At 39.6% G+C, this 21,381-nt stretch overlaps 1 protein-coding gene across 2 annotated transcripts in view; it reads left to right on the forward strand.

The window, feature by feature from the left end:
* Positions 1-21,381, forward strand: part of PPP2R3A (protein phosphatase 2 regulatory subunit B''alpha) — a 173,590-nt gene that overhangs the window by 36,967 nt on the left and 115,242 nt on the right. Inside the window, exon 2 of one of the 2 annotated variants that reach the window (XM_056121611.1) lies at positions 15,733-15,865. The gene's annotated coding sequence lies outside the window, so the exon portion shown is untranslated. The remainder of the gene's footprint in view (positions 1-15,732; positions 15,866-21,381) is intronic. The other variant, XM_056121612.1, reaches the window with a different exon arrangement.

A 21,381-nucleotide genomic window follows, 5' to 3' on the forward strand; every position in this document is an offset into this window, starting at 1 on the left:
TCCCCAACCCTCCCCCTGACTCCATGGCAGATAATTTGCCCCATACTCTCTCTCTACTTTTGGGCATTATGGTCTGCAACAAAGATACTGAGAGGTTATCATGTTTGGTCCTTTGCCTACTTTCACATGCTGGTAGTCATAAAAGGGTTCCTGATATGACCCTTTGCTTTTTTTCTCTCTTTTAGGATTCTCTTTGTTTTTGTTTTGTTCCTGGGCACACTGAGCACTGATCTGAGTTTGTTTCTGACTCTGTGCTCAGGCATCACTCCTGATGGTGTTTGGGAATTGTTGTGGTCCAGGAATTGAACCAGTGTCAGCAATACGAGCACCTTAACCTCTGATCTATCTTCCTTTATCTTTGATTTTTGCCAATTATAATGCGTGTGTGTATGAGAGAGAGAGAGAGAAAGAGAGAGAGAGAGAGAGAGAGAGATTCTGAGCTTCTTGGATATAGCATTTAGCATTTTTCTCAGCTTGGGGAAGGTCTCCGCTATTGTTTCTTCAAGTATGAAGTCTGCCCCTCTGATGTGAATGTTGTTCCTCTTGATGCTATTCTATGTAGCTTATAGATAATATTTATTTCTTTAAAATTCTTAGTTCTATTTTATCACTCTCACCAAAGAGCTCAGTTTTGATTTTCATCTTCCATTCTGTTGTGAGCCCTTTTGTTATATCGTGGCTGTTTTTGTTTGTTCTTTTTCGTTCAAGTACTATGTCCTTGTTTCTATGAATTCTTTTGAACTGTTTTCAGACTTTCTCTTGTCTTCTTTGACATTCTTTTTCCAATGATTTCCTCACTTTAGCATAAAAACTGTTTTAAAGAGTCCCCTTAAGGTAGCTTGCATATCTCATATATTACAAGTTCTTTCCAAGCTGCTGTCTTGATATGTGCTTGTCAGTGTTAGACTTCAGTTCCCAATTGTGTCTGGTGCTCCATGAGGGAGTGGGAAGGGCTGGGGGCCTGTGTTTGAGTAGCGGCAAGTAAGTCTCAAGATGAGTTGTCTGGGGACAGTTGGGTGATTCGGTGTCATGTGCCTGACCCGTAAGACACTGAGTTTGAATACACATGTCTACAGGGACACCTGTGAGTCAAGTTCCAATAGGCCTGGGCAGCATCTCAGGGCTCAGATAGCCTGGGCAGTGGTTGGGGAAGCATGTGCTGTGTTGGAAACCAGTCCTGCCTGTCTTAAGTTCAAAGTTTATTCAGAACCTTTTATCAGAAAAAGTAATTCCCTCCTTAAACTGGTTATAAAAGGTGATTTTCCCCCCACCCAGTCTATACCTTGACCAAGGAAACGAATGGTAGTGCAACAGCCAATCCCATGCCTCCCTTCCCTTTTTCAGTTAAGGCTTCTTCTATTGCAAGTACTGGTTTGATACTAGAGTATTACAGTAAACAATGCAAGTAAGACCTTTGCCTTGGTAGAGTATATATTGTAATACACAAATAGCATAAATATGAAAAAACTCAAATAGTTTTAGGTACAAACAAGTGCTGTACAGGCTTTAAACTGAATAATGAGGTAGAGTAGTGAGATGGAGAAGGAGAAGAGGAAGCTAGTAAAAGATGAGACGAGGGCAGCATTCTGTACATTTTAGAGTGATATTAGGTCATAGAGGGGGTTAGATTTTATTCAAAACAGAGTAGGTAGCATTGGGACTTGTCTTGTTTTGGGGCCAATACCTGTGGCGCTTGGGGCTTACCTATGGTTCTGCACTCAGGGATCAGTTCTGGCGGAACTCAGGCGACAGTTTTTGCTGGGGATTGAACCTGCATCAGCCATGTATGAGGCAAGTGTTATATTCTCTGTGCTGTCTCTCCAACCCAAATATAGAGGCATTTTATGTTTTTATCATATTTTTTAATTTTATAATGCCTAAAGGTTTTAGGTTTTTTGTTTGTTTTGTTTTTATTTTAAGCACTGTCTTTACAAACTGTTACTAGTAGGATTTCATATATAAACTGTGCTAGCACTATACCCTCCACAGATTTTTGTTGTTTCACTTAGCACATAATTTGCAATATTGTTAACAATAGAATTTCAGGTAGTGTTCCAACTCCATTCCCACCTCTAGCGTCAGCATGCCTCTACCAAGACCTTCTCCTTTCCTCCCACCCTCCCCGCTTCGTGAACATTTCTTCCTAATATAGTTTAATGTGTTTACAGTGGTGTTTCTGCTTATGGTTTTGATGGACAGCATTAACCCTCACCTCATCCCCATCAGTACATCTAAGACCTTACTCTAGTAACCATGTATATGACTTATTTTTTATTGAGGTAATGTTCATTTTTAATACTTTGTGTTTTAGGCATACAGTATCACTGTCTCTGTCACTGTCCCCCCATTATTAATCGATTTGCTTGAGAAGGCCCAGTAACATTGTGAGACTTGTTACTGTGTTTGGCATATCGAATACCTCATGGGATGCTTGCCAGGCTTTGCCGTGCGGGCGAGATACTCTCAGTAGTTTTCCAGGCTCTTCTTTAAAAGTGTATGTTTTCCAACCCCATCAAAAAATGGGGAGAAGAAATGAACAGAAGTTTCCTCAAAAAAGAAATACAAATGGCCAAAAGGCACATGAAAAAATGCTCCACATCACTAGTCATCTGGGAGATGCAAATCAAAACAACAATGAGATATCATTTCACACCACAGAGACTGGCACACATTCAAAAGGACAAAAGCAACCAGTGCTGTCATGGGGAAAAAGGGACGCTCTTTCACTGTTGAAAGAGCCCACTGTTGAATGCCCACTAGTCCAGCCTTTCTGGAAAACAATATGGACAGTCCTTCAAAAACTAGAAATTGAACTTCCATATGACCCTGCAATACCACTTCTGGGAATATATCCCAAGGATGCAGAAAAAAAGCACAGTAGAAATGACATCTGTACATATATGTTCATTGCAGCACTGTTCACAATAGCCAAAAATCTGGAAACAACCCAAGTGCCCTACAACAGATGACTGGTTAAAGAAACTTTGGTACATCTACACGATGGAATACTATGCAGCTGTCAAGAGAGATGAAGTAATAAACTTTGCTTATAAATGGATAGACATGGAGAGTATCATGCTAAGTGAAATGAGTCAGAAAGAGAGGGACAGACATAGAAAGACTGCACTCATTTGTGGAGTATAAAACAACATAACATGAGGCTGACATCTAAGGATAGTAGATACACGGGACAGGAAGATTACTCCATAGCTGGAAGCCTGCCTCATGAGCAAAGGGGAGAAGGAAGCTGGAATAGAGAAGGGATCACTAAGAAAATGATGACTTGAGATGGGAGATGTGTGCTGAAAATAGACAATCGACCAAACATGATATCCTCTCAGTGTCTGCATTGCAAACCATAATGCCCAAAAGTAGAGAGAGAGAGTATGGGGAATATTGTCTGCCATGGAAGCAGGGGAAAGGCAGGTAAGGAGTAAGGAGGGGTGTGCTGGGGATATTGGTGATGGGGAATGTGGTCTGATGGAGGGATGGGTGTTTGATCATTGTATGATTGTAACCCAAACATGAAAGCTTGTAACTATCTCACAGTGATTCAGTAAATTTTTTAAAAAAATGTATGTTTCCACTGCAGCAATTTAGACAATAGTAGCAAGGTTCACTATGCTTTATATTAGTCTGGTTGTGTTGTTCAAAGAATGACAGCAGTATGGCATTGCATGTGTAGAAAATGGAGAGGCCAAGTAGAAGACCATGGTGGTAGAGCAAGTGAAAAAGGATGATAGTGTGGGCCAGATTCTAGTAGTAGTTAAAATTGAGAGACATCTTTAGGTGCCAGATTGATAGGTGGGATGTTTCCCTTCCATGCTGCTGACCAGATTTGATCCCCAGCATCCCCATATGGTTCCCCCAAGCCCTCCAGCAGTGATCCCTGAGCTCAAAGCCAAGAATAAGTCCTGATTATCTCTAGTTGTGGCTCAAACCCTCCCCCCAAAATTTGAGAGACATTTTATATATATATATGTATATATATATAGCATTGACAGACTATATTATATGTAGTATGTGCGTATAATATATGTATATGTGTGTGTGTTTCTGAGTGATATAGCCTGCAAAAATGGCACATGGACATTTCATAGATTTCCAAGCACCTACAAAAGTACCTGTTAGAAATTCTAGTGCAGGCACTCTCCTTGTATATGTACTAGACTTTCAGGTTGTCTCTCTAATGCAATAAGTAATTAAAAATAACATTGCTGGGCCTCATCTGCAGAATTCAGGATTCCCTCAGTGTCTCTTATAGACTATCAACTAAGTTTCTCTGGATTGTCGTAATACCACTTGGGATATATGAGACTGTTGAAGTTGGTGAGTCAGGCATAGTGAATATCCTGACCAAACCTGGATTTGAATTTTTCAGCTCAGGCTGACAAGTTAATGCCAAGGGCCACAAGTTTTTGCCTAAAAATTTCTTGTAGACAGAAGAGTGTTTCACGGATACCTCCAGTGGGCAGTTTTAGAGCTAGATCAGTGCAAAAATAACTAATGGTCTTTAATGAACTTACATGCAGTAAAATCTTATCTCAGACATGTTAGGGTTGATTAAACAGAGCAGACAGTGGGACTCAGAAGGAAGATACCAATGCTGTTTCCAGGAAAGAAACCTAGAAATGGTGAAGCAGTGTGTTCAGTTGATGAATAGCTGTAAAACCTGTGAAGCTTATAAGTTGAAAATAAACTTCATTAGCCCCTTGGGGGATATTACCCCCTTTGGGAAACATTGAGATATATGTTAGTGTGTTAATATATATATATGTACTACATATGTATGAGACCTGTAGATGAGTCCACTGCAGTGGTTTTCCAACTGATCTCTGCTTTTGTTTCCCTGATCCATCATACTGCCATTCGAATCCCATCATCCTCCTTCCTGAAAAACTATAGCAGTGCTATAAATGTTTAATACATACTTTTTAATAAATGGAAATTATTCCTGTTTTTTTCTGTTAAGACTCACTGAATTTTTGCATTTATGTATTCTTCAAATCAGATTTCATGTTTTACTTTTAAGTTTAATTGCTTCTTGCTCTGATAATTGCAGATTAGAGTCCTCTGCATCTTCCATTTCCTCCTGTTGATTTAATCTCACAGGTCACTTGTTTCAAAAATAAATAAATCAGCTTTGTCCTTGGCCTAATGGCATATCTATCTTCTATAATTTTACTTGAATATGATTTCACTTAAATATTATTTGTGTTCCAATTTAATTGCTGAATAGCTCATTGTCTTAATTATTCTAATAAAGTTGGTAAAATCCTCTCTGTTTATAAAGATGACATTTAATATTATTCATTTGTTTTTAAGAGTCTAAATTTCACTCCATTTTATTTTTTAGATAGCTGTTTTATATGTCACAGTTTTGTCGTTCTCCAGTGAATTTGTTAGGTTTTCAAGCCTTTTGAAAAGCAAAATTGAGATTGAAAAAAAGAAAAGCAAAACAAACAACTTGTTCTTTCTGTCCAGAATACTACAGTGACATTTTAGTGTTCTATAGATTTCATATCTCCTTCTCTCCATACTTTCTTTTCCTTATGCCCACTAACATTTTGAGACAGATTTTTTTTTCCCATGGAAGTTGAGAAATGTAGAATTATGGCGGGGATTCTGTTACTACCTGAGCTTCTTTAGCCTTAATATATACATGGTATAGGACAGAGAAGTTTTGATGTGGGAGAAACTTGGGCTCAAATCACTGCTTTTCCACTTCTGAGGATGTGCAAAATGAGCAAGTTTTTCTTTTAATTTTTGTTATCTTCCATTTGTCATCTGAAAAATGGAGATAATAGTAACTTTAATATTGTCCTAAGAATTAAATTAGATTCAAAGAACTCCGGACAGTAAGGATCAGATGAATATTCACATGCTTCTGCCTTTATTCCAGTCCTTCTCCATATTTCAGAAATATAAGGAAACAATAAGAGGAAGTGTACCTAGTTCTTCTTGTTTGCGCCCTCATTGTCTGTTGATGAGGTCTACATGGTTCCTGCACAAGATGCCAGTAGACCAGAAGTATTACAGAGTATTACAGTTCCTTCAGTGAGGCCTGCAGATGGATAATTTTACTTGGAATATGAAAGTAAAATTTTTAGTAAATGTACTTATGCCTATGGTTGTTAAAATCTACTGGCTAAGACTTGTTATCAAACAAGATCAACATAATTATCATTTTGGGATAAAAGGACAAGAAACTAAGAGACCGGGATAACAGATGGAATGATTATCGGTTTGGATGTTGAACTCATTAAAATTACTGACAGATACATTGTTGGAGTGACAGTAGACCCAAGTCTGAATTCATGAAGAAATACATTCAAGTCACTACATTAAGGAAGGAAATGGGTAAAAAAGTCTGATGATACATGACTCAGAGCAGGAAGGGCTGGAGAAGAGGGAAGGGAGAGTGAGCGGGAAGAAGCAGTGAGAAAGGACACCAGCAAAGTATTATGTCTGGAGGTTGTAGAAAAGAAAATGTCACAACCTCAGAGAGAAAATAGCATACTTGGGGAAGTTTCCTTTTAAACAAGAAGTAAAAGGAGACTGAGAAAGTGTCAGAGAAGAGGTCTAGAATATGGCAGCTTTGCTGATAACTACTTAGAAGTCGTTCGGTTAGAATCTCAGGAAATAGGGTAGAGCTTTAGATTCCATTATGTCATTAACCTCTCCTTGCTGCTACCTAAATTGTTCTGCCAGTCTCATTTCAGGAATCTTTTTTTAAAAAATGAATCACAGCATTGATTAAACCTGTTATTTGCTCTATTTCAAAACAAAACTATGATGCTGACACTTGCGTTAAAGTTATGATTATTACTCAAGTGGACCCTTAATGTTGCCTTGCATTATTATTAGATTCCCCTAGACATTTCCTCTTAAGGTTCATCTAGGTGACTATCATGCATCTTAAATCTTCTCACATTTCCATCTTCACTTTCAGCTGATGACCTTGCTTCCTGTTTCAGAAAGGAAATATGGCAAAGAATTGTCTACTACTTGTATAGTGATAGACATATGTGCTCTTTCTCTTCTGTTGCCAGAGAAGAACTCACCTAAATACTTTGTAATTCTTCCTTGTGTATCATTTTTCTCTCTTCTGAAAGCATTTTTATGCATGAAAAATGTTTTCATTGATCTTAAAAATAACCCTCCATGGGACCAGGGTCATATAGCTCAGTGGTAGAGCATTAGAGGATAGGAAACCTGGTTTTAGAGAACCCAATTTTAAAGTAACATTTGTTTTTTAATTTCTGTTGATGTGCTGTGATTTATACAACTGTGAATGATAGCTTCATGTATACAATGTTCTAGCATCATTCCCAGCAGTTTCTGCTTCTCTCCACCAGGGTTCCAAGGTCCCCTTCCATTTTCACCCCACCCCAGTTGAGTAAGCTAAGTTCTGTTGCCTTTGGTCATTTGTTACTCTCCTTCTATATTTTCTTATATCCCACATATGAGAGTGATCGTTTTTACCTTGTCCCTCTTACTCTGACTGACTTCACTCAGCATTATACTTTCTAGTTCCACTCATGTAGAAGAAAATAACATGATTCTTACAGCTGAGTAGTATTCCTTTGTGTATAGAGATCACAATCTCTTTATCCAGTAATTTGTTCTAGGACATTTAGGTTGTTTTCATATCTTAGCTGTTGTAAATAGTGCGCAAAAGTCTTCAAAATAGTGTTTTGGGACCTTAGAGGTAGACGGCAAGTGGAATTGCTGGGTAGATCAGATGGAAATTCAATGATTATTTTTTTGGGGGGGGGTGGTTTCGGGGTTTTTTGTTTTTTTTTTTTGCTTTTTGGGTCACACCTGGCAATGCTCAGGGGTTACTCCTGGCTTTGCACTCAGGAATCACTCCTGGCTGTGCTCAGGGGACCATATGGGATGCTGGGAATCGAACCCAGGTTGGCCGCGTGCAAGGCAAACACCCTACCAGCTGTTCTATCACTCCAGCCCCACAATGATTAGTTTTTTGAGAAGTATTCATCTTGGTTTCCATAGAGCTTGAACTAGTCAGCATTCCCATGGACAGTGTCTGAGGGTCCCTTTTCCCCCACATCTATACCAACACTGTTTTGGGGAGGGTAGGTGGGAGGAAGGTCACACCCAGCAGTGCTCAGAAATCTCCTGGCATATCTTGGGGGACCAAAATGGGTGCCAAAGATGAACCAGGTCAGCCACGTGCAAGGCAAACATCCTACCCTCTGTCCTCTCTCTCTCTGTCCCCTTGTTTTGTTTTATTTTTTTTCCCATGTGCCAGTATCATTGATTGTGTGAGGTTATATCTCATTGTTTTAATTTTCATTTCTCTGATAGGAGTATTTTTTTCATATACTTTTTGGCTTTCTGTATGTCTTTAAGGAAGTATCTGTTCATCTCTTCACCTCAGTTTCTGATGGGGTTCTTTGTTTTTGTCATTAAGCTTTACATGTATTGAATATTGGAAAACTATACCTTTGTCAAATGACAAATTTTTTTTAAATGAGCAAATATTTTCTCCCAATCTGTGGAGTGTATTTCAGTCATGGTTTATATTGGCAGTGCAAAAGCTGGTTGATTTGATACAGCTCCATGTGTTTATTTTTGTATCTATTTGCTTGATGTTTTCACTGTCTAACACTATAAAATTTCAGGAGTACAGTGATGCATCTTCCTATGTGTATAAGCCTTACTACACCCACCACCAAAGTTCTAATGAAATTACACTATCAGAGGACCCCTGCTCCCCGTTGCTTCCCGCCACCCCCATAACACACACTGCTCCCCTCCCGACTCTTCTGCTTTCCATCTGGCAGCCACCACATTTCTCAAAGTTTGAGTTATTTTTATTGTGTTTTATTTGTTTGTTTTGATTATTTATACTCTACATACGGATGGCACCATTCAATAATTGTTTCTCACTTTATGACACTCTCAGCATAATTTCCTCAAGTTCAGTCTGTGCTTTTTACAAAAGGCATAATTCATCTTAATTTAAATAGCCAAATAATATTCCATTTAATCTGTAATACCAATAAGAGTATTGGCTATTACCTTTATCCAAACAGTAGTAGATGCAGTGGGCATTTGGACTGATTCAGTGTCTTAGCTTATTGCGAATATTGCTGCTGTGAGCATAGGTGTGCAAGTACTGTTTGAGTATTGTTTTCATATTCCTCGGATAAGTGTTTGAGAAATAACCATACAGGTTGAATGTCTGCTTTGCATGCAGAGGACTTGGGTTTGATCTTAGGGACTGCATGGTCCCTTAGGCACTGCCATAAGTACAGAGACAGGAATTGCCCTCCCCCCCTCAACCACCTCCGGTTGTGGTTCAAACCCCACCACCAGTCCCCAGGTGCCTAGGAATAGTATAACCAGATCATATGTTGAGTGAGAACCCAGATCTTTTATTTATTTGGAGGGTTTGGGACCACACCTGGCATTGCTCAGGCCTTGCACTTAGGTATTACTCTGGTGGTGCTCAGGGACCCTATAGGGTGCCAAGGATGGAACCCAGTTTGGACGTGAACAAGGCAGACACCCTACCCACTGTAGTATCTCTCAGGCCCCAGATCTCAGATATTTTATGATGGACAGGTGGCATGCCTTCTTTGTTACTGAAGAAAGTGCTTAATGTTTCCTGGATGGTGAGTCTTTACTACAGGAAGGGCACTACTAAATCTCCAAAGCCGTCTGCTATACACATATTCTTTTTTTTTTCAATTTTATTGAATCACTGTGAGATAGTTACAAGTTTTCGTGTTTGGGTTACAATCACACAATGATCAAACACGCATCTCTCCACCAGTGCACATTCCCTACCACCAATAACCACCGGTATACCCCTCCCCTTTCCCACCCTCCCCTGCCTCCATGGCAGAGAATATTCCCCATACTCTCTCTCTCTACTTTTAGGCATTGTGGTTTGCAATACAGACACTGAGAGGTTATTATGTTTGGTCCTTTATCTACTTTCTGCACACATCTCCCATCCTGACTGGTTCCTCAAGCCATCATTTTCTTAGTGATCCCTTCTCTATTCCAGCTTCCTTCTCCCCTTTGCTCATAAGTCAGGCTTCCAGCTATGGAGCAATCTACCTGTCCCGTGTATCTATTATCCTTAGGTATCAGCCTTATGTTATGTTGTTTTATACTCCACAAAAGAGTGCAGTCCTTCTATGTCTGTCCCTCTCTTTCTGACTCATTTCACTTAGCATGATACTCTCCATGTCTATCCATTTATAAGCAAAGTTTATTACTTCATCTCTCTTGACAGCTGCATAGTATTGCATTGTATACACATATTCTTGCAAAGATGGTCTGGTTCTCTCACATTGAGGATCATATCAAGACAGTCAGTGAAACATCTGCAATGTGTGCGGAAACATGAGAGATCCAGAAATTCCTCCTCTCTGGAAAAAAATCTTTTCATTACTCTTTGCTGATTCCTCTTCATTTTCCTCAAGCTCTAGATCTCTGTTGTCCAAAAGTATAGCTACTAGCTTCAAATAACTGTTTAAAATTTTAGTTGTTTGATTGTACTGGCCATATCTCAGTCTTAAGTAGACATAAATGGGTAGTGGCTATCTATTTGGAGGGTGCAGATATATACTGTATCATGATAGAAAGTTCAGTTGGTCAGTGTTGCTCAGCATAGTTAACTACCCCCAGCACTTAGCCTTTTGACGTTTCTTTTTTATATTCTTATAAATCAAAATAAAGATTTCTATGAAACTATATATTTCAGAATAAATATTTCTGTTTTTCTCTTTCCTTGATAATCTTATCTCGCCTGGGGTCTTTAAGCTTGATTCTAAAATTTGTATCAGCTATATCTCCAAAAGTAGAGATTCTCTCTGTTCTCAAACAGCATTCCGCACATTTTGACTGAGTGTCTAAAAGGTATGTCAAAGCTAATGTCTGAAACTGAGTTTCACCATTGCTTTCTCTCCCACCACCAAATCTGTTAATCCCCAATATTATCAACCTCAATTCGTGTCAGTTCTCTTCAAGTTCTCTTCTTTAAAGTAACCAGTGCTTCCCAAAATAAATGATAGCCACCCGCCCTTTCCCCAGAGGGTTGTCCTTTGAAGAAGTAGTAGCTGCAGTTGCACTAGGAGGGTTCTTTCTGTTCATTCACCAAAACAAGGTAGGTTTCCATAATGGAATGCTACCCAGCTAGGAGAAAAAATGAGAGTTTGCCGTGTGTTGCCACTTGGATGAAATTGGAAGGTATTAATTGGAGGTAAATCAGAAAGATAAAAAAGCTCCTATGCAAAGTATAAAGAAACAAAGCAAGGGATTAAACAATTCCCACTGGAATGGAATTTTGACATACAGTCTATAGAACTGTGAATTGAGCATAGTAATCAGGGTAGGGACTTTGGGAGGGAGCTTGGCACTTTGGTGGGCATGGGATAGCAGCACTGGGAGTATTAAACAGTGGTATCAATACCTCAGTAAAAACTGATTAGAGTGTAAAAGGTAGATATTCATGGACAGGGAAAGGAGAAAAATAAGTACTTAATTTTTTTCCTGGAAAGTTGGTCAAATAAATTTGAGGATCTCTGTACTAGTTTCAGACAACAAAACCTCTATTCTTATTTCAAACAGTCACCACCAAGGAAAAACTAAAGTCCTTAAAATCACTCTTGGATTTATTCTTGTCTTCCTTCCTGTCCATAAAACCCACACATTGGGTTCCATTTGCTTTTATTTCAGAATATATCAAGAATCTGATTACATTTTCACCCCTGCCCTGATATGTATGGCACAGTCCACACCCAACATCATCTTTTACCTTGACTATTCCAGGCAATTTTGCCCCCTTTTTGATTTTTCTTCTCCTATTCTTGTCTCCTGTAGTCTTTTCTCTTGATTTGTTAAATATGTAAGTCAGATCATGAAATTTCTCTGCTCAAAAATCTGTCAGGAGCTTCTCCTCTCACTAAGTCAATCTAATTATTGATGTCCCCACTTTTGCTGAAACAGTCAAGCTCTGCTCCTATAGCAGAATCTTTAACTTGTTGTTCCTTTTACCATCTTCCCTCTCCCCGCCCTACACACACATCATGAGAGTATTATACTGACTTATGGGAGAGATCGGGCCAGTCAGTTTATGGAATGATGTCATGGATTTATTTTTCCTTATGGTATTGATAAATAAACTTTTGTGTATTATAAACTGCATCACCTGCATTTCATATTATTGAACATTAAATCTGAAGTATAAATTAAAACTAGATATTTGGGACAGAAAACACCATACATGATACTTTGATTTTCATACTGCATCAGTCACATCAAAAAGTGCACAGTATCTGATTGTTCTGCTATTAATGATGCTAAATTTAACAAGATATTAAGGTAATGGCCTTCAGATCTCTTCATTAAAAATTTATACTTTGGAGACTGGAAAGATAGTAGGAGGTTAAGGCATGCATTCCTTACAGACTGCTAACTTCAGCTGTATTCCCAACATTGTGTAGTCCCTTGAGCATAGTTGGGTGCAGCCCTAGAGACCCCCAAGTACTGCAGGTGTGGCTCAGGTCCTTGTATTTGTTAAATCACCCACCCAGTTGGCCAAGATTCACTCGGAGAAACTCCTAGACTTCCTGATCACCACCTAGAAAGCAGAAACAAAAAGTACCCATCCCTCCACCGGTGCAAAGTAGATTTTTTTAATCTTGTAATTTTAGGATTTTTTTTTTAATTTTGGAACTTTTTCTTTTCTTTTTCTCTTTGAGTCAAACCTGGCGATGCTCAGGGGTTACTCCTGCCTCTGCCCTCAGGAATTACTGCTGGTGAGGGACCATATGGGACCATATGGGATGCTGGAGATTGAACCCAGGTCGACTGCAAACCCAGGTCGACTGCAAACCCAGGTCGAAGGCAAACACCCTACCTCCTGTACTATTGCTCCAGGCCCTGAAACAGTTTTCAAATGAAAATTTCTTTGAAATTCAATATATATAAGACAGATAAAAGAGTTATTCTGGTTGTGGTGGAAATTGCCTAGTATTGGCAGCTCCCAAAGGAACTCTGATAAGCATAGTTTGTAACTCACAGGATCACCCAAATGCTTGAAGAAATGAAGACCCAGAGAGAATTCTGAAATCGGAGGCTTCTGGGTATCTCACAAGAAAGGCTCAGTGCATTTCTTCTAGGGCACAACTTGGGGAGCTCCTTTGGAAAGTTGTGATTGTACTCACAACTGGAACAGCACTTGGTTTTTCCCTGGCCGTCCACCCACTGTTTTAAATGATCCGAATCCTTTCTTTGACATTCTATCTGTTCTACAGATGTGAAGAATTTGAAATTGCTTTATTTTTAGTGTGTGTTGGGTTATAGTCTTTGTTTCCCTTTTGGAAATTCTTCTTCATCCAAAAAGAATTTCAGATTCAGACATTATTCATCTCCTGTCTGGAACACGAAAATCTCCTGAGCTTCCATACGTTTTGCCCCTCTCTACCTTTGGAATACTCAGAATGCTGCCACAGCCAAGGTCGGTTTTGCCATTTGCTTGCTGCGTGCTTCTCTTCTGCACAATTCCAGTAGCCGAATGCCCCTCCAGAGAGAACTGAATTAAGTGAATTTGGTATATTCACTGTGTGTGTTGTTGTATTTTTATCTTTATGGAAAGGTCTTTCTCTTCATTAAGTGGAAAAATAGGTTAATAAACTATAATTTTGTTCTAAAAGGAGCAGTCACTAAAATATGATCTCTGCCAGGACCCCAGAGAGTACCTGTTGAACGAATTGATCTGTTCTCTTTTGTTTCATTTTCATTTATCCCTAAAGTTTCCACAGTATTGCAACCTTGCTTATTTTTCATAATGCCCTATATATTTTGGATGCTCAGTATTCATTAATAAAGTCTTTTTTAAAAAAATCTGTGCTTTAATAAAATGAATGCAGATTTCCTGTCCGTTTTAACCAGAGTCTGTGTTTACAGAGGGACACGGAAAAGCCACAACTCAAAGGGAAAAGATTTACACGGTTTTATGACTGTGGCTTAGTCATGTCTGTCTCTTGAGCTGCCTTCACTTACAGCAGCCTTGCAGTTTCTGTCCTGTTTGCTGCAGAGGCCTTCCATCCTGGGCTTGCTACTTTGGTCTTGTCTTCCTCAAAAGTGCCGCACAGAGTGATTCATCTGGAATTTAAACCAGAGCTTCTCCCTTTCTCCCCTCTCAGGGGTTCTCTAACACTGTTGACTCTGCCTCCCCACTTCGGAGTAGTTTTCTTCAAACTTAACACTTAAAAATGTCAAATTCTTGATAGTACCCACACCTGGCTTTCCACCACCCCCAGACCAGAATGCATGCTCTCTTTGTTCCTGAAACTCTACTCCAGGAGTGGGCCAGGCAGTCAGTCCTTTGAGATGCTTTCCTTGATCTGCACCTTAGGTGTCTTCTTTCTGAGCCAGCTTTCGTTGTAAGCTATGAATTACCTGACTCACAGGAATTTATTATATATACAGTGTTTATTTAACTGTATTGTAGATAGGTTTGTCTAACTAGCCACTTGGTTTTTATCTACAGAATGTGATTTGATTTTTACTAATTTAAAATAATAAAAAGACTTTGAAAAGGGTTATGCAAATTAAAGTTCTTAAAATACTACCTGCGGACAGACTATTGTTGATGTGGATAGAGTTGTTTATTTTTTTGTGAAATGGTCAAAAAAAATTATTTTTTTTATTGAATCATCATGAGATCCACAGTTACAAATTTGTTCATGATAGTTTCAGTCATCAGTGTTCCAACGCCCATCCCTTCACCAGTGTACATTTCCCACCCCCAATGTCCTCAGTTTCCCGCCTGCTGTGTGTTCTCCTCCAGCCCCATCCCATCCCTGCCCCACCATCCACAGCCTTCTCTGTGTGAAATGGTAAAACATTTAACACCCAAGTCTTCCTTTTGGAGCCAGTACTTAGGAAAATCAGTAACTTCCCAAGCAGTAAGCATAAAAAATTAAGAACCAGTTCTTCAGATGCAGTCATTGTATCAATGTCATCCTGTTGTTTGTCGATTTACTCGAGCTGGTGCCAGTAACGTCTCTATTCATCCCAGCCCTGAGATTTTAGCAGCCTCTCCTTACTCATCTTTCCCAATGATTGGAGGGTCTTTCATGGTCAGAGGATTGAGACCTGTTACAGTTACTGGTTTTGGCATATCGAATACGCTGGGGGAGCTTGCCAGGCTCTGCTCATGCAGGCGGGATACTCTTGGTAGCTTGCTGGGCTCTCCGAGAGGCAGATCTATATTTCTCTCTATGATATGTTGCCTACTGTCTGAAATCCATCAAACACAGTGTGGTAATTATGGAAAATGGGTAGGAAGTGTCTTATGATGTGTCCCAAAAGCTGCCTGGAGCGTGGCAGCGGTTGGCTAGTGGAGGTCGGCTGCTGGGGCTTGGTCCCTTGGGACAGGGAGGGCTCTCGCCTGCCCCCCTCTAGGGCTCCCTGAGTGGAAACAGCCTGGCGCAGAGTCCGGTGGCATGGTTATGGGGGCCTCCTTTTATACTCCCATCTGGAAGGAGCAGTCATGAGTTCTGGAGCGTGGTCAATGAGATTATCTGGTGCCGGCAGGGTGTGGTTTATGGGTGTGCAATAATACAATGCAAATACAAATGAAACATAGTTTTTTTATGCCCTAATTTAGACTAAGGGGAAAATGTTTCCTTTGTTCATGTTCTGCACACTCCAGTTGTTTCTTTGTCCTGCTTGTCTAGCTAGAAGAGAAGGCAAAATCCCAGTGAAGAAAGTGACTTGACCAACTCACTGAGCTGGAGTGAAGAGCTCCTGACTGCCACCTGGTGCTTTTCCACTCTGCCTCATTTCCTGTTTCTCCACTGGAGGAAAAGTAAAAGTAAGTTTTAAAGTACTTTCTGGTTTCCATATGCTCAGATTAGGTATGCAGCTGATGTGTTCCCGTTTTACTTTTCTCACTAAGGCTTTAGTCCTAAACAGAAAGCACTGATTGTTCTTTTATTCTCATACAATATTTTGAGCATCAGAAAAGCTTCCCTTTTAGAGTAAACCCAGGATGATATCACTTATGTGTAGTAATTAGAATAACTGGATGAGGGAATGCAGTTTTGTAAAGGGGAGATAACGTCATCAACCCTGGCCCTAGAGTATAGGGCGGGGAAGGAGAGAAAGAGTGGAAGGGAGGGGCAGAAGAGACAGATGAGAATGGGGAACGTGGGGGAAGGACAAAGGGGTATTAAGGAACGGTAAAGCCAGATATGCAAACCACAGAGTCAACAACACTGAAGTTAAAAGCCCCAAACTTTGACAACCAAACTTAGAAAGGCACTGTTCAAGAGGGCAGGCTAGGGTGGGCCATGGGGTGGGGGTGGATTTGGGAGGAAACATGGGAACATTTTTGGAGGGAAGTTGACACTGCTGATGAGTTGTGCTGCAATATTGTATGTCTAAACCCAAATACAGATAACTTCGTAAATCACAGTGCTTCTTGTAAATTTTTTTCTCAATTATTAAATAATTATGAAATACAGTTACAAAGCTTTCATGATCAGGTCTTAGTCATACAGTGTTCCAACACCCATCCCTCCACCAGTGTACATTTCTCACCACAGTGCTTTAATATTTTTAAATGTGAAAAAAAAATAAAATAAATTTTGAATAAGGAACCTCCCCTTCCCCCTTTTAAGAGATTTTTAAAATGTACTTTCTCAATTATCTGTTTTTGAGGGGGAGTTTGGTTTTTCATTTTCTAATTTTTTTTGATTGAATCACCATGAGATACACCATTACAAAGCTGTTCATGATTGGGTTTCAGTAATACAGCAAGCACAACATAGAAAATATTCCAGGCTCCTTTTTTATCCTATAATTAGTTCTATGGCATATGTTTTTGTAGCCCTCTAAATTGTTCTCTTGGAATCAGTTTCCACACTGAGTCATCCAAAGAGTGCTTGTTTTCCAGGCAAGCTACTAGTTTTATTATTTCTAAATGACTCATTATTTCTGAATCATCACACCTTGTGTACTCTGTTAAATAAAAAATTTTAGGCACTTTTCCATAGAATTTTCTCTTCTTAATCTTCAAATGTTCCGTCTAAGTGATGTGAATATTCAACCAATTTTCTCTTTCATCTATGATTTATGTTCCTCATTTTCTTACTGAACACTTTCATCATTTAAGATACTGGTGGAAGCTCTTTACCTCATATTCCCTGCTCCAGATGTTTCCTGATATCAAACTCATAAATGCAATATAAAAAATATGTGTATATCTTTCTCTACTTTCCGTCATTAAACTTGTTACTTATGGTTCTATTAACATCCCAGATTTCTTCATGAAATTAGGAAGAAACACCTGTTTTAAAAAAAAAACAGTATAGCACCAATGTTTATTGAGACACAAAATCTTTGGGACTTAGTATTTTGAAAGGGTAAAACACTTTCCTTACTTGACTTCCATTTCCTATTAAGTTGTTTCTCTTCCTGATCTTTGAAAAATGCGTCATCTTTCTCCTTCTTTGCATCCTTATCCTTGTCCCATATAGTATTATCCCTAAAGTATTGTCATTAATCTTTTTCCCTAAAGTGTTATTCTTAATCTTTTTTCTCATCTAAGCATTTTCACAGTTGCCCATTCTTGTGACCTTAGAGCCTTTTTTTCCCCTTTGGTTTTCTTTCTTAAGTCTTGATTTTCAGCTCCTAGCTCTTCACTACCAAGGATTCCCAGTTACATATATTATGTTCTCCTTAAGGTTCTACCCAAGCAACCCAGGCCTGAAGCTGAAGCCAGCTCGCCAGCTCACCTGTTTCTCCCAGCCCGCATCTCCAGCAGCACCATGCAGTTTATAATGAGACTCTGGCTCTGGCCTCATCTTCACATCTCGCTACAAACCATTTTTTATCTTTTAGGTTGTTATCAATTACCTTTGCATACTTAAAGTTTCAAATAGTGCTTAAAAACCTTCTTTAAAATAGCAGTTTTTTTTACTCCCAACTAGGCCTGCTTCTTCTTCACTGTCATTTTGTTTTGTTTTGTTTTGGTTTGGTTTTTTTGCTTTTTGGGTCACACTCGGCGATGCACATGGGTTACTCCTGGCTCATGCACTCAGGAATTTCTCCTGGCGGGGCTCGGAGGACCATGGGATGCTGGGAATCGAACCCGGGTCAACCGCATGCAAGGCAAACGCCCTACCCGCTGTGCTATCACTCCAGCCCCCATCACTGTCGTTTTTAAGCTCTTTCTTCCTTTACCCCCATTTTTCTAGTAGCTTGTATGTTACAAATGAATCATTGATTAATTTAAAATCCTCTGTCTTCCCCTCCTGATACAAACTAAGTTCTCAGCATCACTTCACTTAATCACTTAATCCCCGTTATTCATCGATTTATTCGAGCGGGTGCCAGTAACGTCTCCATTCATCCCGGTTGCGTGCTAGCGTAGCCCAATGGTATCTGTTCGTTTTAGGAACATGTAGAGCCTCAAACCGATCATTTAGGGTCTTGACGAAGAAGTCTGACCATCTTATAGGTGGGCGTCCACGTGATCTTTTGATGTCTCGTGGAATCCAATCAGTAATGGCTCTAGTCCAGCGGTTGTCTGTAAACCTCATTACATGTCCAGCCCATCTGATTTTTGATGTCTTGGCAAATGAGACAGCGTCTCTGATTCTTGAGCGTTGACGAAGATCAGAACTCCGGATTCTATCTCTCATTTGAGTGAATCGTGATATTCCAAGCATAGTTCTTTCGATTCCTCTTTGAGAGACCCGAATAGTGTTCTCATCCTGTTTTCGTAGGGTCCAGGTCTCTGAGGCATATGTTAATGCAGGAAGAATAGTGGAATCAAAGAGATGTGCTCGTAGTTGGAGGTTCTTTGTCCTTTTAGTTATTTCTTCAATGCTCTTGAAGGCATTCCAAGCCTTCAAGAACTAATAAAAGTTCTCAGCATATTAAGATAAAATATAAAATTATCATGTGATTATATGATAGTTAAATCATGTAGTTAAAATTTATATTATAATTTTGATACTTTTAAGAATGAATATTTGGCAGAATTATAAATACAATATACAATCTTGTAAAATTCTCAGCAAATTAGAAATAGAAACTGTCTCAGTTCAGCATGCAGCGTTCACCAAAGTCCCTGAAGCTATCATCATACTTAATGGTATAAGATTTAATACTTTTTCTGTAGGATTAGGTACATGAGACAGGAGAAAGAGTGCAGGGATTAAGGTGTTTTCCTTGCACTTGTCAACCAAGTTTGATCCTTGGTACTGCATGGTCACCTAAGCACTGCCAGGAATAATACCTGAACACAGAGCCAGGAGTAAACCCTAATATGCCAGGTGTGATCCCCCAGAAAGAAAAAATACATATCAATTACATGTCAAGGCATTTCTGCATTCACCACTTTGTATTTGTAATTGTTTCTGGAGATCCTGATCAGTACAAGAGGCATTGATATTTGAAAGGGCTGGAGCAATAGTACAGTGGGTAGGACCCTTTCCTTGCATGCAGTTGACCAGAGTTTGATCCCCGGCATCTCATATGGGCCCTGAAGCCCGCCAGGAGTGATCCCTGAGAGTGGAGCCAGGAGCAAGCGCTGAGCATCATTGGGTATGGCTCAAAAAAAAAAAAAACCTAAAAAAATTGTTCTGGCTATCCTAGGTCTACTTGGTGATGTTCAGAGCTTACTCCTGGCTCTGCCTCAGGGATCACTCCTGACAGTGCCAGGTAAAACCTTTCTCAGTGTGTGCAAGACAAATGCCTTACCACTGTACTATTGCTATGGCCCCAGAACAATTTTTAAAAAGAAAAAATTTGGAAGACATAAATTACTATTTTAAAATTTTCTGCAGACTCCAGTAATTGAAAAGGGTATTGGTATACATAGACAAAAGATCAGGGAATTCACAAGTAAAACCCCTATATGTGGTCAGTTGTTCTTTACCTAGGGCTCCAATTTTATTAACCAAGACAGAATAGACTTTTGGACAAATGGTGCTGGATAATTTACAGCAGCCTCATACCATACATAAAAAGTCATTCAAAATTATTAGACCTGAACATTGAGGTTGAAACTATAAAACTACTAAAATGAACCATAAGAGAAAATCTTCATCACCTTGAATTGATGGATCTTAAGACAGGATACAAATGTACTTAAAATTTTCAAAAATTGTTTAAAAAGTGATTTGACTATTAGAATTGGTGTCACTGAAACCTTTCAAAAGTGGAGCCAGAAAAATAGTACAGGGGTTAAGGGGATTGTCTTGGACATACTCAATGCTAGTTCAATCTCCAGCACTATTTGTGGTCTCCTAAGCACTACCAGGATTGAGCTCTGAGCACTGCTGGGTGTGTGGCCCACAAACAAAATGAAAAACCTCTCAAAAGTTACTGCTAAGAAAATAGAATGGGGAGTCATGAGATAATATCTGATCTAAAATTGTAACTCTTAGAACTCAATAGCAAGATGCAATCCAGGCCAAAGATGTAGCTCATATACTTGGCATGCTGGACTGTTTGATGCCTAATGTTGTATGGTTCCCAGAATACCACTGGAAGAAACCCTTGAGCACAGAGCCAGAAGAAGTAGACACTGAGTATGCCAGGTGTGACCCAAAACTAAAAACAAACAAAAAAAGAGAGAGATTTGAATATTTAACAGAAGTTGCCAATAAGCATTTGAGAAATACATAACATCATTATTTATCAGAAAAATTCACAATGAAATAATAATGTATATATACCAGGATGTTTAAAATAGAAGGTATTGACTGCCCCAAATTCTGAAGAAGCTGTGGAGTAAACTTATCTCATAATTACCAGCTACATATAATGGCATAATCACCTGAGTACACAATTAAGCATTTTATTATAAAAATATACTTACTGTGGTGGGTATGGTGCCGCCAGCAGGTCAATCTGTACCTGTGAGGCGAGTGCATCAGCAGCCTGATGGCGCCTTCAGACTTCCAGATACCCCAAAATTGCTGCTGTGCCTTTGGCCAGACCCCAGAAACTTGGGGCAAAGTTTACCAAGAAAGTAAATGGCCAAAAGTTAGGTATGTGTGAAACAGACCCACAAACCACCTCTGGCTCAGCTATGTAATTGGAGGCAAGGCCTCTCTGGTTCCTGATCAAACTGCTTAATGGCCATGATCCCAGAGACTCAGAAACAAATCTCAAAACCCAACAGCTTTTGGCAGAAATGCATCCAGTCCCTGCAGTAGGTTATAAGCACCAGGCCACCCCAGGTGGGAATAGGTTTTGTGCCTCGGCTTGTTCCCCCTGGCGACCCGTGACCGTCATCCTCCAGAAGCCACTGAACAGTCAGGTTTGGACCCACAGTGACGAGACACGTGGGGCCTCATGGGATGGGGGTGGAGC

This window comes from Sorex fumeus, unplaced genomic scaffold (genome assembly GCF_029834395.1).
Source record: "Sorex fumeus unplaced genomic scaffold, SorFum_2.1 ptg000044l, whole genome shotgun sequence".
In the NCBI taxonomy this organism is placed as follows: domain Eukaryota; kingdom Metazoa; phylum Chordata; class Mammalia; order Eulipotyphla; family Soricidae; genus Sorex; species Sorex fumeus.